General features: G+C 26.7%; 2 protein-coding genes across 2 annotated transcripts in view; one reads left to right on the forward strand and one right to left on the reverse strand.

Moving 5' to 3' along the window:
* LOC127281377 (acetylcholinesterase-like) overlaps positions 1 to 16,953 on the reverse strand; it is a 171,940-nt gene that overhangs the window by 64,362 nt on the left and 90,625 nt on the right. The window lies entirely within an intron of this gene.
* Positions 1 to 16,953, forward strand: part of LOC127281383 (phosphorylated adapter RNA export protein) — a 264,174-nt gene that overhangs the window by 23,747 nt on the left and 223,474 nt on the right. The gene's annotated exons all lie outside the window — the stretch shown is intronic.

Genomic DNA, 16,953 nt, shown 5'->3' on the forward strand with positions numbered 1-16,953 from the left:
TATGAGAATTAGTAATTGTAGTAATTGTAATTAGTAATTAGTAATTGTATCCAAAAAAAAGATTAAAATAATTTAAAAAAAAAAAAATCCATTTTCCATTGTTTTAGGGGATTAAAGGAAAATGGAGTAAAATTCGAAATTTTTGAAAAATGCTCCATTTTCCATTATTTTCAACCCTTTAATCCCCTAAAACAATGGGAAATGGAGAAAAAAGGGTTAAAATGCATAAAATGCTCCATTTTCCATTGTTTTAGGGGATTAAAGGGTTGAGAACAATGGAAAATGGAGTAAAATTCGAAATTTTTGATTTTCTTGTTGGAAAACCTTCTCGGAATGTTTATTAGCAAGTTTTTTATCAGCAAGAATTTTTTTTGGAAAAAATTAATAGCCAGCAGCCCCAGTCGCTTTTCAGCAGAGAATATTTTTTTTATTAATTTATTATTATTTGTCTATTTTAAATAGTAAATTGTTTATTAATTAGTCTTATTTATGTTGAAATATGTGCATGTAGTATCATTATGTAATATGTTATATTATATATGTATATATCATAATATGTTATATTAAATATATCACAGAAAAAACTCTGGGTAAATTTTGTTGCGGGTAATTTTCTCCAATGCTAATTCACATAGACGGTGGCGCCCTCAACTAGGATAAAATTTGTTGCAGGTAATTTTTATACCGATTTTGGGGTAAAAATTCTACTTTTTTTTTCGTGTGTAATAGTAATAATAGTTATTTTTTAGCGCCGTAATTGGTACACTTACCCTATTTTTTTTTTTTTTTTTTTTTTTAATACTAAAACCAGTGATAATTTAGGAGTATCTGTCTAATCTTACCGAACAGTATAGTAATGTTAATTAATGCCAATTAACAAACTGAATTTACAATTGATGATTATTAGGAAACATTAGGAATTACAAGCGATGGTAATTTAAAATGATGATGGTCATTAGAAACTATAGTAGTAATTAGAATTGATGGTTAATTACAATTTTTATAGAAAAATTAGAATCATTCAATGGACACATATATAGTACCGAAAATTATATACAACCAAAAATATGCACCATCTAAAAAAAAATGCCTTTATTTTAAGGAAACAAAATCTCCAAATAGGAAAAAATTTTAAAATTCCTTATGTGATTTAAAATAATTATTTTGTGTAATTAATTAAAAAAATTTAATTATTAACTAAATTTATTTTTTTTGTTTCAGGCCAACAGTACGGAATCATTAAATTTTTTTATATTTTACGGGAGTGTTCGAACTTAATGAAAGTGACGGTCGTTTAATAATAATATATATATTTTTTTTTCTTCTCGTTAGATACGGATACCGCTGTACGTGTCGTGACGGATTTAAAAATTAGCTTCGGGAGTGTTAATTCACAAATTTTACAATCGCGAACGTATTTAGGGTGTTTCTAAATTCGTTTCCGTTGTTTGTCTTTCGTTATTCACAAGACAATTCGTTACGCGCGCGTTCGAATTACAATTTAAAATCGCGATCGTCTTTTTTTTTTTTTCTAAAAAGTTTCTTTTTAAATTGGGAAGAGAGGGGGGGGTGGGAGGGCTAAGTCGAAATCATTATGCCAAGAACTTTCGAAAACGTCTTATTGAATGTTGAATATAATTTTTCATAAATAAAACCAATTTATGTAAAAGTTTATTCATCTCATCTGTAAAGTTTTACTTGCGACAATGTTTAGCCCTGATTGTCACATGCAATGATCATATAATTTGTCACCTACTAATCACTGGATTGATTTGAGAAATATAATGAATCATGCATTTGGCAACACGGTTTTATATTTCCTTGTGGATCTTTGCATTGATGGCTATTTAGCCATCGACCCGCTAGTGGGATAAGACGAGGGTTACGCATTCCTAACTGCACATTCTTTTTGAAATTTATTTTTTTAGTCTGACATAAGTTGCACTTTCTCTCATGGTAATTTTAATAAAAAATTTTAAAAAATATTTTTCATATCTAATTTTTTTGTATAATATATGGGGCGTTCTATATGTGAAGCGGACCCTTTCTATATAGAAGGCATCCGTAATTGATTTTAAAATAAGAATATTTCTTAAAACTAAAGAAATAATTTTATTAAAATGCATAATTTAATTTTTTCCAAATAGTACAATAATATTGCTTATATATTTGGTTATATATTTAACTAATTTGGATTTTTATAAAGAATTATTTTCTGTTTTAATAAATTAAAATTGTTCTAATTTTAATTTTAATTTTTTGCCTACAATGAAATTTTACCTTAATATTGAAAAATTTGTATCTAAAAAGTTTTTTTTTTTTTTAAATGTATAAAATCATTTTTTTTATAATACATCTTTTTTTTGAGTGTTTAAAAAAAGTGTGGCTTATTCTAACCAATAAAATAATATTCAAAAAGTTTGCGGCACGTTTTGTTTTGCTATTTACAAACTTCTTGGCTGCCTCTTTAATGGTAAATCTGAAGATAAGCTATTTCTGCTGGTCTTAAGATTTATTCTTAAAGTTGCTTTAGGGCCTCAAGAAAGAAGAGGAGCTGGACCCTTTATATTAGGACATCATCAATATCGGTGAGTTCTTTTTATTTTAAAGCATGATACAATTAAGTTTCACATTGCTAATTTTTAAAAAAAAATTTTATACAAAATTGTTCCAATGGTAAATTTCCCACTGGATGTAACTTACATTTGTCTGATTTTTTTTTTTTTTTTTTTTCTAATTATGATGAAATTTATTTCCACTTTATTCAAGCTATATCTAGTTTTTTCATTCTCTTTTTTTTTTGTATTTTATTCAGTGAACATTATTAAAAGATGAACCTTGGCAGAGATGCTATCAGGGAAATCTAATTCAAAGTTTGTTCAAGCGCAAGGAAAGTTGGCTGATTCGATAAAACACGATGTAGTCGTTGCTCGCTTGTCATTTATTTGCCCGTGCTCTCTTTTTCGCGATATTTGCCTCGGCTCGAGGGGAAACTTTCTTTCTTTATTTCTTTTTTTGCCACCCACACCCTACTTAAAAAAAACCTTTAAGATTTTGCGTTTCTTCTCGCTCTCAAGCATCATTCTGATTAGTTTTCAAGAAGAGAGAGAGAAAGAGCTTCTCTATATCCAACAACTTATCTCTTTTTTTTTTTTTTATTAATTTTAAGAACCACTTCGCCAACTTTTTTGTATAAACTTGAAACTAAGTAAGAGCGCATCTAGTGTCCAAATGTGTGATAACTTTTTTTTCACTTTCAATCTAAAGAGGACTTAGCAAATAGAATATTTATTTTTTACTAACATGGAAAATTAAAAGGCATTAAAATAAGCTGCAACGCTTATATTATTTAAATCCAATTTTGCTTATTTTAATCTATTTTGGTATTAAAATATGCAAAATTGGATTAAAATAAGAAGCGTTGCAGCTTATTTTAATGCCTTTTAATTTTCTGTGAATATATGAATAAAATTGATCTCAATGTCAATTTCTGATTAAAACAGAGTGAAAGAAAATTCGACTTGTTTCAAAAACATCAATGACTACTGTAACGAGAGAACGATGTAAACAACGAATTTCAATCACATTGAATATACTTAAAACCTTGAACAAGGGGTATACAATTATTAAGATATTAAAGTAAAATGTAGCGCACTCTGACGGTGACTATACACTGAAAGCAATGCGCACCAAAGATTTGATCGCTACAGAAAGACCAAATACGAAAGCAATGCGCACCAAATAATTGATCACTGCAAAAGGCAAAAAAAAACAAAAGCAATGCGCACCAAATAGTCGATCACTATAAAAGGCAAAAAAACGACAGCAATGCGCACCAAAGACTATTTTGTAAATGAAAATAATACCTTTAAAAAAAATTAACTAAAATACAAAAAAAAAAAATTAATTTTCTTATTCAAAATAGTACCAAAATTTTACATCAAAAAAATTGCGCCAGGTTATTTTAAAATAAAATTACTTTTATGTAATCATTTTAAGGAAACAAAATTATAAATTATTTTATAGAGCGATTATTATTTTAATCCAATTTTGTCTTATTTTAATACCAAAATGTATTAAAATAAGTAAAATTGGATTAAAATAATAAGCGTTGCAGCTTATTTTAATGCCTTTTAATTTTCTGTGAAGACATCAACTTACTGCCACATCAGTTGTGGTTTATCATCATCTGGAATGATGAAATAAATTATTTTGACTCTTGGTTAAAAAAAAAAAAAAAAAAATGTTTCCTCCCTATAAGGTGAAAAAATTCTACTGTCATAATCTTATTAATTAATCGTGAAAAGTAGGTGATGGTATTTTTCTTAGAATCAATCTTTAGAAGCAAAATGATGTTCTTCATTCTCTTTTTCATATATAAAGAAGAACTGCGTCTCTCATCCGTCTTATTTCATTTTCTCTTTTATCTTATTCCATCTAGGAGCTCGATATTAAAATTGTTTGTCGGCGGCGACGATCTGAGTAATTTTACGAGAGACAGAGAGAGAGAGAGAGAGAAAGAAAAAGAGAGAGAGAGAGAGACATTTTCTCAGCACCCCGACGCTGGTCGATTCATTAGAGACCTCGTTCCCTTTTACAGTTATTTGCTCTTTTCATTCACTACTTTATTCGAGAGCGTACTTTTTTTTCTTCAGTCTATTTATCTACACCATCCAAAGGTCCCGTTCACTTGTTCCCCCATTTTCTTGTCAACAAACTGTCGTTTTTCCTCCCTTATTTTTTTTTATTACTTTGATGATAGTTTTTCGCAAGGCGCCAAAAACCCATATTCCAATATAATCAAAGAATTCTTCCAAAAAAAAAAGATAATTTTTTCTAACATAATTTGTTTTTTAGATTTGCATTCGATATTTTTATATTTGTTTCATAAATCTTAATTATAAAAATTTTGCCAAAAGAATAAAGTAGAAAATATAATAAAAAAAAAAAAATAACATTTTTCTGTAGAAAAAAATTTTCTGATTTTTAAAATTGTGATTTGAAGAACGCAGTGATAGTAATAACGTGTCAGGAGAAATTTCATCAAGTAGCATCTGTTGGATTTTCGATTGGTGTAAAAAAAATTATTCCAAAGGGCGCAATAGTATCACTTGCAACAAATTTCGAGCAAAAGATCAGAGAAACAGAGAGAGAGAAAGGTACCGAGATTGAAAAAGCAAATCCATTTTCTAGTGTAAAGTGCTTTTTCTTTTTCTCGTTTCATTTTACAATCCCTTTTGTTTTTCCTTTGTTTTTTTTTTCATTTCTATCCCTTTTGTCTTTCATATAAAATTTCTTCTAAGCTTTTTCGAAATGAATACAATTTTTTCCTATAATATAAATTCGAGAAATTTTTAATATCTATTTAAATTTCATTATTTTTTTTCTTTTTTTTTCTTAAAAAAAACGAGATATTCGAAATAAAGACAGATTTTTGTTAATGGATTCAGTGACCCGATTTTGAAAATGTAAATTTTGTCATTAGTCAGATATCCAGAAAGTCGGAAATGAATCTCAGGATCTCATGTTTAATCAGAAGGGTTTTAGAAAACCGAGGAAGAGAAAGATAGAGAGAGAGAGAGAGGAGCAGTCAAAACGGGCCGTAAATATGTTTTGCAAAGGTATTTTCCACATCGACTGATGTACTCTACATTTGTTCAATGTGCATTCATACACAACGTACGATCTGCATAAATCGTATGACATTATAAACTTTCTAAAAAAAAACCGTTTTTTTTGAACTTTCAATTATTTTTTTCTTTTCAATCTTAATTTTTGGGGAAATTAAAAAATTCACTCAAGAGGAGTAGGGTCAGCCGGGGTAAATCCGAACGCTAATTATTTCAGAGCTTAATTAAAATTTTGAAAAATAAGTTAGACATGAGAATTTTTACCTCAGATCCTCTTCAAGAGATTCTAAGTATTATCCCATTTTTCGTTTGTTAATTATAGCAACAGCATAAACAAAGATAACGAGTATTGCAAAAAAGATTGAAAATCAAAGATGCGACACTCTTTCAGTATTTTGTCTCGTATTTGAAGAAAAAGAAGCTAAAAATTCATTTTATTATTTATAATTGTTTGTTATGAATACTAGAACAGAAACAATTTTTCATTTTTGCCTTCTGTAAAATTTTATTAATAATATCAGACCGTTCGTATATTTACCCCGGAAAATTTGGAAAACCGGGGTAAATCCGAACGGCATTTTCAATAATTTTTTCTTATATCAAAAATGGTTTTTATTTGATTACACTATTATTTTAACATTATAAAAGTACATAGAAAAAAGTTTTTCTTTCTATATGTATCCTCGTTATACCCAGGTGAAACGATTCTACGGAAACTACTCCACGGAAATTCCACACGGAATTCCGTAAAAATTATATACGGAATTCGGCAAAAATTTCCGCAAAATTTTTGAAAGAAGTTCTTTTGTAATTTTGCGAATTTTTTTATAAGAATTACACACATAATCTCTATACAGAATTGCACAAAATTTTTGTTGGAATTGCACAAAATTTTTGTTAGAATTTCACAAATGTACACTGAAAAAAATTTAGCCAAAATCCTCAACTATCTTTAGTTAACTGACTTGAAAGTGGTAAAAGTAACTACTTTTTTGGTTATTTTAACTATGTGCGTGTAGTCAATTTAACTATTTTTTATGGAGTTAAGAATTAGTAGTTAATTGTACTTAACAAAAGTAGTTAAATCAACTTCAAAAATTAGAACAATTACAAAATCTTCTTGACCCAACTAAATTCTTAGTTCTTTTACCTACTTTTTAATATAGTCCATACAACTTTTTAAATTCAGTTAAGGACCAATTGAACTATGCAGGGTAGTTAAAAAGTAGTCAAATCTACTAGTTTTTTTATTGAGTGTATTTTTTACTGATTTTTTTGTAATTTTAAAATAACTGCTGTTGGATACACTGAAAAAAAATTAGTCGAGAAATTCAACTACCGTTAGTTAGTTGACTAAAAAATAGTAAATTTCTTTTGGAAAACGTTTTATTGACCTCTCAAATAAGTTCGACTAGATATTAATTAATCTATCATAAATTCTATATTATATCCACCAGGAACATCATCGCGTCGACTAGTTTTCGTTATAGTAGCAGCAGTTATTTTAAAATCACAAAAAAATCAGCAAAAAATAAAGTTGTGGAATTTTATTGAAAAAATGTTGTGCAATTCTGTATGGAATTCTTCCAAAAAAAATTCGCAAAATTACAAAAAGGAATACTTTCAAAATTTTGCGGAATTCCGTATAGAATTTTTGCGGGAATTTCCGTATGAAATTTCCGTGGAGTGATTTCCGTAGAGTCGTTTCACCTGGGTAGTAATTAATAAGCAGAAACTTAATCTCTGTTCTCTCGAAGGAGTGTTCCACTTTTTTTGCCAAAAATGGTTTGTTGAAAAAAGTTTTTCAGGATCTTAATAAAATTTGCTATTCTAGGGTTTTTGGAGTCGCTGATTACCAATTTGAAGTCAGTTTTTCAAAATTCAAAATGGCGGACGAGAATTATAAAATTCATTGGATTCGCTCGAAAATTGTTACTCGGGGGGTTTCAGGGTCTCTCTGATTACGAATTTGGAGTTAGCAAATTTGATCATTTTTAAAAATAAGTTTTAGGAAAGTCCGCCATTTTGAATTTAAAAAAATTCACTTTTATTTTTGTATTTACACTCAATCACTCCAAAATACTTTCTGTAGCAAGTTTTGCAAAAATCCGTTATGATTTGACAAAAGTTATTGAAGGTTTAAATTGTGTAATGCATTTTAATTTTTAACCTTTTTTGATTTTTGTATTTATATATATGATGCATTATTACATAATAGATTTATTATCGTATTTTTTTTGAGTTTTTATATAACTTTAACAATTGCAATACTTTAAATTTATTTTCCCTAATATTTTTCTGAAATACAGTGCGGCGTTCGTATTTACCCTGTTATTTTAGGAAAAGTTGCAAAGTATTCGAGGTAAATCTAAGTTTCCTGCGATTGTAATTTATCAAAAAATTTTTGCTACCCCATAAAATTGTTCTATGGAAGTAAAGTATAACAACTTCATGCACCAGAATACCGGAAGTATTGTCTTTTAAAAGAAAAAAACTTATGTTATTGTTGTAACTTACTTCGGATTTACCCCGGCTGACCCTACAGTTAGAAAATTTTTTCATACTAGATCATGAATAACCAAAAAACATTGTTTTAAAATTAAATATCTCATATTGGGTACTTTTTCCCGGTTTACGCTCACAGGGTATTGTCTTCCAATAAAAAAAAACAAAAAAATAATAACATTGTATAACAGTTAGAATTTAAGGCGAAAAATATTTCCCCTTCACAATATTTGAGACGTGATGCATTTCAGGTTTTACATTTATGAGGGCAGTAAAGTCGGAAAGTATGTCAAAGGCACTTTGCAATTCAACAGACGAAATCTTTAAAAGAAAATAAAAAAAAAAAAAGAAAAAAATGTTTGTTCACGCTGGACTTTTCTCTTGAACACGTTGAGAATTTTTTTGCAGAAATTTTTGATTCTATAATTTTTTACAATTGGATTACTGTAATTTTTTTTTCTTATTTAGTTTTCTAATTTTATTTGCGGAGATTTTTTTTTTTCAATCAAAATTATCAATAACTAAATTATGATAAAAAAAATATATTTTAGCTTCTTTAGAAATAAAAATGAAGCTTATAAATTCAATATATAGGCAAAATTGAATTGAACAAAGTTTTAATGGCTTTCAATTGTCGTCTTCAAATTCTAAGATGTTTCACATTGCTTGCTTGGTGTATTTGGTTGCCATACAAGTTTGAATTGGCCATTTCGAATTCAATCTAAGCTCCTTCAACTCAAGCTGTTGAAATCGCAATTCCCTTTTGCACAATATGTCATTAGATTTGAAAATTACATGTTAGAAAAAATATTTTCTATATTTTAGAGGTGGGGGGGAAAAAATTTCCAATTAGCCTAAAAAAAGACGTTACTACTTATAGGTAATTAATATTTAAGAATTATTCCTTTAGACTTTCAAATTTTTTATTTTAAAGCATTTCTTATTTGATAATTTTGTTTTTCGGGCATTTTATCAGACTTTAGAGCATCTGTTAATGATAGTCAGTTTTTTTTATTTCTCTCTGTCGAAGTAAAGCTTTTATTTATTTTTTTTTTTGTTTCCGAGTTTTTCCTCTATCGCTGCTAATCCAGAAGGGATCTGAACCAGATTTCCGGAAAGAATTACTGCAAACTTTATCATATAAACTTCAGTTATTATTCATTTTCGTTGTAGTTTTAGTTTTAATATTTTTGTTATAAGTAGCAGATATATTTTATTTACCACATTCACTTATAGAAATTACAAAATTAGCAAAAAGCAGATTACTAACTGTAGCAACTATATTTACAGCTTCTCATAAAATATGAACTGATTAAATATATATATATATAGAGGAGATACCTATTTTAATCATCAAATTATAGAAACTTTATATTTGTCAAATTAAAAATTCTAATGGCTAAAATAATCAATTGTTAATTCTGTATTAATAGATTTTGTTTCTAAATTAAAAATTCTTTAATAATAATAATTAAAATTCTTTATGTCCCAATTAATTATAAATGTTTATAGTAAAATTTGGTTTTATGGCTTTTTATAGGACAAGTAAAAGATATTAAGAAACATCTTTAACGTTTCGGAATCGGTACCGATTCCCTCATCAGAATTTATTTCATCTAAAAGAACAATGTTACAATTAGAACTATTTTAAGGTTATAAATTCAAAAAATGCGAAAAAGAAAAATACATACTAATTAATCCTGAGGAATTAATTTTAATAGTTGTGAATCAAATAAAAGATCATTTCTGAAAAGAATTTTGGTTATATAATAATTTAAAATTTTAAAAATACTTTAAATCTTTTTGTTATTAAATTCAAAACATACCTGTTAGTATTATTAAGAAATTTTTATGATTTGAGAAATGATATGTAAAAAATTAAAATATTTTAAAAAAGGGGAAATTTAGAAAACTTTTTTAAAAAATTATTAATATTAAAACGGATTTTTTGATCCATTTTTAGTTGAATCACAACCACTAACTGACAAAAACATAGAATCATATGACATGTGGAAAATAGGTTAGGTTAAGTATTGTGTAAGTAACGCAACGTTTCATAAAGACGATATGATATACGGAGTTTTACAAGAATTTGAAAGTCTTTTTTACGAAAAACAGATTATCATATATAAATACATTAAAGAGAATAATTACAGTAATTTTAAAAGTCTATTATATGTAGAGTCAAAATTTGCTAAATCATTCATTATATTTAAACTTTTGTCTTTTTCTTTTTTTATATAAAACATTTCTGCAATTTTTCTTTTTGGTAAACTACTTTCTTGGTGTAAAATTTTAACATTATTCCAATCAAAATCGTGATCGACACCATCATTAAATTTTTTAAATCTGTGTTTCGTAATAACAGAGTGGTACTTTTTTTCTAAACGGTAGTTAGTTTTATGTTGTTTACATCTGGTTTGAAGTAATCTACAAGTTTGTCCAACATAGGTACTGTCACAGTTTTTACACTCAAGTTTATAAACTACATCTTTATTTTTCATGTTATCCAATTTATCTTTACCAAGTTTAATAAATTTACTAAGAGAAGAGCCTCTTCTGAATAGTGTTGTAATATTATAATTGTTTAAAACCGATTTAAATTTGTAAGAAAGATTGTTATGGAAAGGAATAGAAAAAGTACGATATTTGTCAACTTCAAAGTCTTTTTTAGTTATTTTATTAATATTATTATTATTGTTGTAATTTTGTAATTGAAAAGTTCTTGCTTTAATTTGTTTATTTATAAATTCTAAAGGGTAGTTATTTAATAATAAAATTTCTTTAATTAAATTTAGATTTTCAAAATGGAATCTTTTGTCAGCTAGCAATATTGCAGAATCTACTAAATTTTTAATAATACCAATTTTTTGTTTTATTGGATGATTGGACAAAAAATTAATATATCGTCCAGAATATGTACTTTTTTGGAACCAGTTGGTTATGATCGAATTATCAGGTAATTTTATTATTTTTAAATCTAAAAAGGAAATCGAATTATTTTTCTCAATTTCATACGTGAACTGTAATTTAGGGTTATAACTATTGAATTTTTCAATGATGAAGTCTAATTTATTCCTAGGAACAATAAGAAAAGTATCATCGACATATCTTCTATAGAAAGGAATCTGAAAATTTAATGAATTAAAAACTTCTATTTCTAAGTCTTGTAGGACAATATCAGCTAAATTTGAAGAAATGGGAGAACCCATTGGAGTACCAAAAATTTGTTTAAAATATTTATTATCAAAAGAAAAATATGTAGAATCTAAAAGAAATTTAATACCATTTATAAATTCAAAAAGACAAAAGTTTAAATATAATGAATGATTTAGCAAATTTTGACTCTACATATAATAGACTTTTAAAATTACTGTAATTATTCTCTTTAATGTATTTATATATGATAATCTGTTTTTCGTAAAAAAGACTTTCAAATTCTTGTAAAACTCCGTATATCATATCGTCTTTATGAAACGTTGCGTTACTTACACAATACTTAACCTAACCTATTTTCCACATGTCATATGATTCTATGTTTTTGTCAGTTAGTGGTTGTGATTCAACTAAAAATGGATCAAAAAATCCGTTTTAATATTAATAATTTTTTAAAAAAGTTTTCTAAATTTCCCCTTTTTTAAAATATTTTAATTTTTTACATATCATTTCTCAAATCATAAAAATTTCTTAATAATACTAACAGGTATGTTTTGAATTTAATAACAAAAAGATTTAAAGTATTTTTAAAATTTTAAATTATTATATAACCAAAATTCTTTTCAGAAATGATCTTTTATTTGATTCACAACTATTAAAATTAATTCCTCAGGATTAATTAGTATGTATTTTTCTTTTTCGCATTTTTTGAATTTATAACCTTAAAATAGTTCTAATTGTAACATTGTTCTTTTAGATGAAATAAATTCTGATGAGGGAATCGGTACCGATTCCGAAACGTTAAAGATGTTTCTTAATATCTTTTACTTGTCCTATAAAAAGCCATAAAACCAAATTTTACTATAAACATTTTTAATAATAATTATATATACTTATTCAAGGCAAATTTTCCAGCAATTTACTGTTTGTATTGTATATTTTTTTTAAAAAAGGGGATATTTTAAAGATTATTTTACTTATTTGATAAGATAATTCAAATTACTTTATCGTTTATGCTTAATGGATAAGTGGCTTTTCCTCCCTCCGATAACCGACAGTTATGGCTGTGATAAGCCACACGTAAAGTATATGGGAACCAGGCATTAAGGAAAAGGGGTGGGGGGTAGTGGTGGTGGTGGTGGTGGTAGGGTTTCCTTGCCCGAGGCTTTATATATAACCAAGTAAAGCTTTGTACTCGACAAAACTTCCTCTAGCATATAGAGGCTGCCGACTTTGGACGAAATTGGTTTTTCACCAAGAATTCGACAAGCTCACGTTCTCGATATCAGCTCATACATAGAAAAGATATAGAAAAACTTGCAGTCAGGAAGCTTCAATAGCGAACATTTTTCCATCAATATAAAAAAAAAATAACTTGAACAAATAGAAAAACTTTAATTTTTATTTTCAACAATGCTATTCAGAATTTTTTTTCTTATAAATCTTTATCTAATTTTCTATAATTTTTTGATAATTAAAAAATTAGGATTAACACAGAATTGATTGAATATTTAGAAAATATTTCGTTTAGAAAAAAATAAACTATTAGAGAAAAATTAAATTTTCCAGCAATTAGTGTCTTTTGGAGGGGAAAATTTGTCACGATAGAGAGGAGTTGAAAATAAAGTTATTAAAACTCGTTAAATAAAGCGAGGATTTACCTTAAAGAAGAGAGTTTAAAGTTTCTGGAATTGAAATGTGAGAGGGAAGTTAAGGCAAAAGTTGTCGAGGGTGTCTTGTATATAAGAAAGGGATTAAATAAAGTCTTGTTACTGGATCGTAGTACAAAAGTAGTGGATATATATATATGTGTGTGTGTGATTTCTGTTCAAATTGATTAAGTGTCAATGAGTTTTAGTGTCCTATATTTCCCAACTGCCCGTCTTAATTACTCCATCGAGAAGAAACAGCCCTTATTGAACTTCATTTCCACGAAGAAACTACCCTCATCTAAGTTAATGTTCCCTCTTCTTTCAAGGATTTATTTAATTATCCATATATAGTTTATATTATAACAAAAAATTTTATTAAATGTTAAATAAACTTTATCGGAAATTAGAATTCGGTTGTTTTTTTTTCTAAATAGAAGTAAAAAAAATAAATAAAAAAGAAAAAATTAATTAAAATTTAAAAAAATGTAGTCTTAAAAAAATAAATAAAAATTTAAAATTAAATAATAAAACCTTACCATCAGTCGGTAAAGTAGATTTCTATGTCGATAAATTAAAAATATATGTAAAAAATTTTTTTTTAAATTAAAAAAAAATAAAAATGTTTTTAAATTTAAAAAAATATAAAAAAAAATTTTTTTTTTAAATATATATAAAAGAAATTAAAAAAATAAATTTTTTGAAATTAAACACATGTTAAATTAACCAAGCCCAGTGGCCTGATTTTGCTATATAACTGTTTACAGCCTCAATATCCTCGAGGTGTAAACTATGTGAGAGAAATGCTCATTAAGTTGAAAACTAAACTAGCTATCCGTTTTTCCACTCATATTACACCTTTGTGTATACCGCTCTTTACGCGTGTTGGAAAATATTTTTTTAATACTCATTTCGTTGTAAAGGGAACACGTAGAGACCATATTGCAGGACATAACTAGACAGACAATTTTCTCCTTATGACAAGAATTGTCGTCAACACATTTTGTTCTACTATAGTGAACAATTATCTTTTCACAATGTTTCCCCGACCTCTCTCTTTTTCTCTCCCTTTCCCTCTTTTTAATCGCCCTCTTGTTACATTGTCATTAACTTACAAGTAATTTTCAAACAAGAAACTGAAGTGAAAAATTGCCACTTATAGCGTGGTTGTGGTATAATTTTAAAATAGAAAAAAGAAAAATTAAAAAAAAAAATTGTTTAAACTTCATTTTGAGAAAGGTGGGATATTTTTTTTTATATTTTAATATTTTAATTTAATTTTTAATTTAGTTACTTTATTTTATTAATTTATTTATTTTTATAGGCGCCAGATAAAACGAAAAAAAAATTAATTTTTAGGTTATGTATTCGAGACCCTAAAGAAGCAGGCATACCAAAGTTCAAAATGCATAATTCTACAACAGCGCCATTAGTGGCGGGAAATTTGAAAACAGGAAAATAAACAAGTTAGAAAAATTAAATAAAAATTAATTTTCAATAAGAAAATAATCTAAATAAAAATAGTTGATAAAAAAAATTAATTTACAATATAAAATATAGTAAAATAAAAATAGTAAATAAAAATTGATTTATAATATAAAATAACGTAAATTAAAAATAGTATTAATTTTCAATAAAATTTTTTTTAAATAAAAAATAAATTAAAAATTAATTCTCTTCAATAAAAGTGTAAAAAATTTTATTATCTCATTACAAGTGAAATAAACCTCAGATTCGAATTTGTCTCTTATAAGATACCGCTTGAAGACAATAGTCTTTTGATGAAAAAAAAAAAAAACAAAGGGTCAACTCGACTTTTTTCTGTCATATTATTGTCGACAATCTGCCTTAACTTTTAGAAGGTTTCTTTCAATCCCAAAGAGCAAATTGTTAGAACAGAAAAATAAAAAGAAGATCGATTTCTTTAATACTGAAAAGTAGAGATATCTCCAATAGTAGTTTTCTAAAAAAAAAAAAAATTGACCTCCAAAATTCCTTCATTTATCTTTGACTCAAGTGTCCAGAATTTAATCAATATTTAGAATAGAAGAAAATAAAATGTTCTATAAATATTAATTTTGACCCAAATTAATAAAGAATTATTTTTTTTTTTTAATTTCCTTTCAATTTAATTTAGTAGATATTCCTTTTAACTAAATTGATAAATTCATTTTTAGATCCATTTTGATAATTGCTTAGTTTCAAAATTATAACAGGATGACAGTTTAAATTTCTGTGTGAGAGTGATGTTGAAAATCTCTTGATTTTCCATCTCAGAATGCTTCATCTTTTTTTTTTTTTTTTCTTTTTTCTTTGAGGAGCAGCAGGCATTTGAGAAATTCAAGATTGCATCGTATTTTGTCTTATTATTCGCGTGTTTATCATCCGGATATCCTTTCGTTGCGGTAAAACCTCACAAAACGATAACGGAAAATTAAACACGGACTGTATAAAAGCACCGCTTCGATCGCTAATTGAAAACAAAGCTTGTTTCTATGCTAATTTTTCCTTTCCGGAAATTTACTTCAGAGCATTTTTTTTTTCTTTTTTTTGATGAGAAAAGTCCAATAGTTATTTTTCCTCGATTATTATCAATTTATCAGCAAATTTTACTCGCATATTTATTGAAATTTATTCGATACGAATAAATTATTTATATTAGTTAGTGAATTATTAAATTATTAGTTAATTATTAAATAATTGTGTTTCAATAATGTAATTATTACTTTTTTCAAATTTCCCGCGCCACAGTGGCGCTGTTTTTCTACGCAGTTGGTACACCTGAAGAAATGGTTACAACCGTTCATAACCTAAAAATTGACTTTGTAAAATTACCTTCTTATTTATTTAATAATTGTAAATTAGTTTTCTTTCCGACATAATAAAAATAATAATAATAATAAAAAGATGTAAAAAGATTATTATTATTATTATTATTATTATGAACAGCTCTTATTGTTTTATAGGGTAAAAAAATAGTTCGCTAGGTTTAAAAAAAAGGGACGAAAAAAAAGTTAATTTCCGCCACGGACTAAAAGATGTATGAGTAACTATAGTCTCTCGTACGTAAATCTTTCTATATAAACCGCGATAAGCGAACTGGTCCGGGAAAGAAAAATCTTTCGGGTTCTCATCGATTTAGCTGTCTGCAAAGTTCACTAATGAAAAAAGACCATTATTAGAAAACAGTGGGTAAAACTTGCAAGTTTCGGTTCTCCTCTCATTCGTCCCTTTTAACCTCCAAATTATCCACATAAAATTCCCAGAGAATTAATTTACTGATGTTTAATTCTTTTTTTTTCTCTCTAGTTTTGTTATCAAGATTCGACATAACTTGAAAATAAAAAAAAAAATTTCTAAAAGAATAATTTAAATTTTCAACTTACATATTTTCTAATTTGAGGTTATATTACCTCCTTGTATTAAAAAAATTTTTTAAATAGTTTTTCTATTTAGAAATCTAATGAAGTAAAAATAAGTAATTAAAATTTATAATTATTATTTAAAAAAAAAATTTTTTTAAACTAAATTAATGGCAAAAATATAATGAGAAAAAATTATAAAAATACGATTATATTTATTTTTTTTTTAAAGTCAAAGGTTAAAAAGGTGAAATCCGAATGATGGAAGGAGTTGTGGCATTTTACGAAATAGATCATTTGTAGGGATTATCCGGGGATTAGCGCAGAAGTAATTCATCACTGCCGACCGTTTCTGGCCGCAATGAAACCACAGTGAGACGATTTCAAATCAAGCTCACTATATAGTGGTTGTTCAAAAATCCTCGTCTGAATTTAAAGGCTTCTCATTATCTTCAGCCGCACATTCAGTATAAATCAAGCGTATATAAATAAAACACAGAGTGAGAAAGAGAGAGAGAGAGTGAGATTTCTGCTTTTATTATTATTTTCACAAATAATAATCCACGCCGGAAAATTATGAAGTTCATTTTCGATCATTTATTATTAAAAAAAAAACATAATTTAGTCAGACAAAAATTGATTGTTTTATTT

Source organism: Leptopilina boulardi, unplaced genomic scaffold, assembly GCF_019393585.1.
Source record: "Leptopilina boulardi isolate dan_hultmark-lab unplaced genomic scaffold, ZJU_Lbou_2.1 LbouV2_266, whole genome shotgun sequence".
NCBI classification, from domain to species: domain Eukaryota; kingdom Metazoa; phylum Arthropoda; class Insecta; order Hymenoptera; family Figitidae; genus Leptopilina; species Leptopilina boulardi.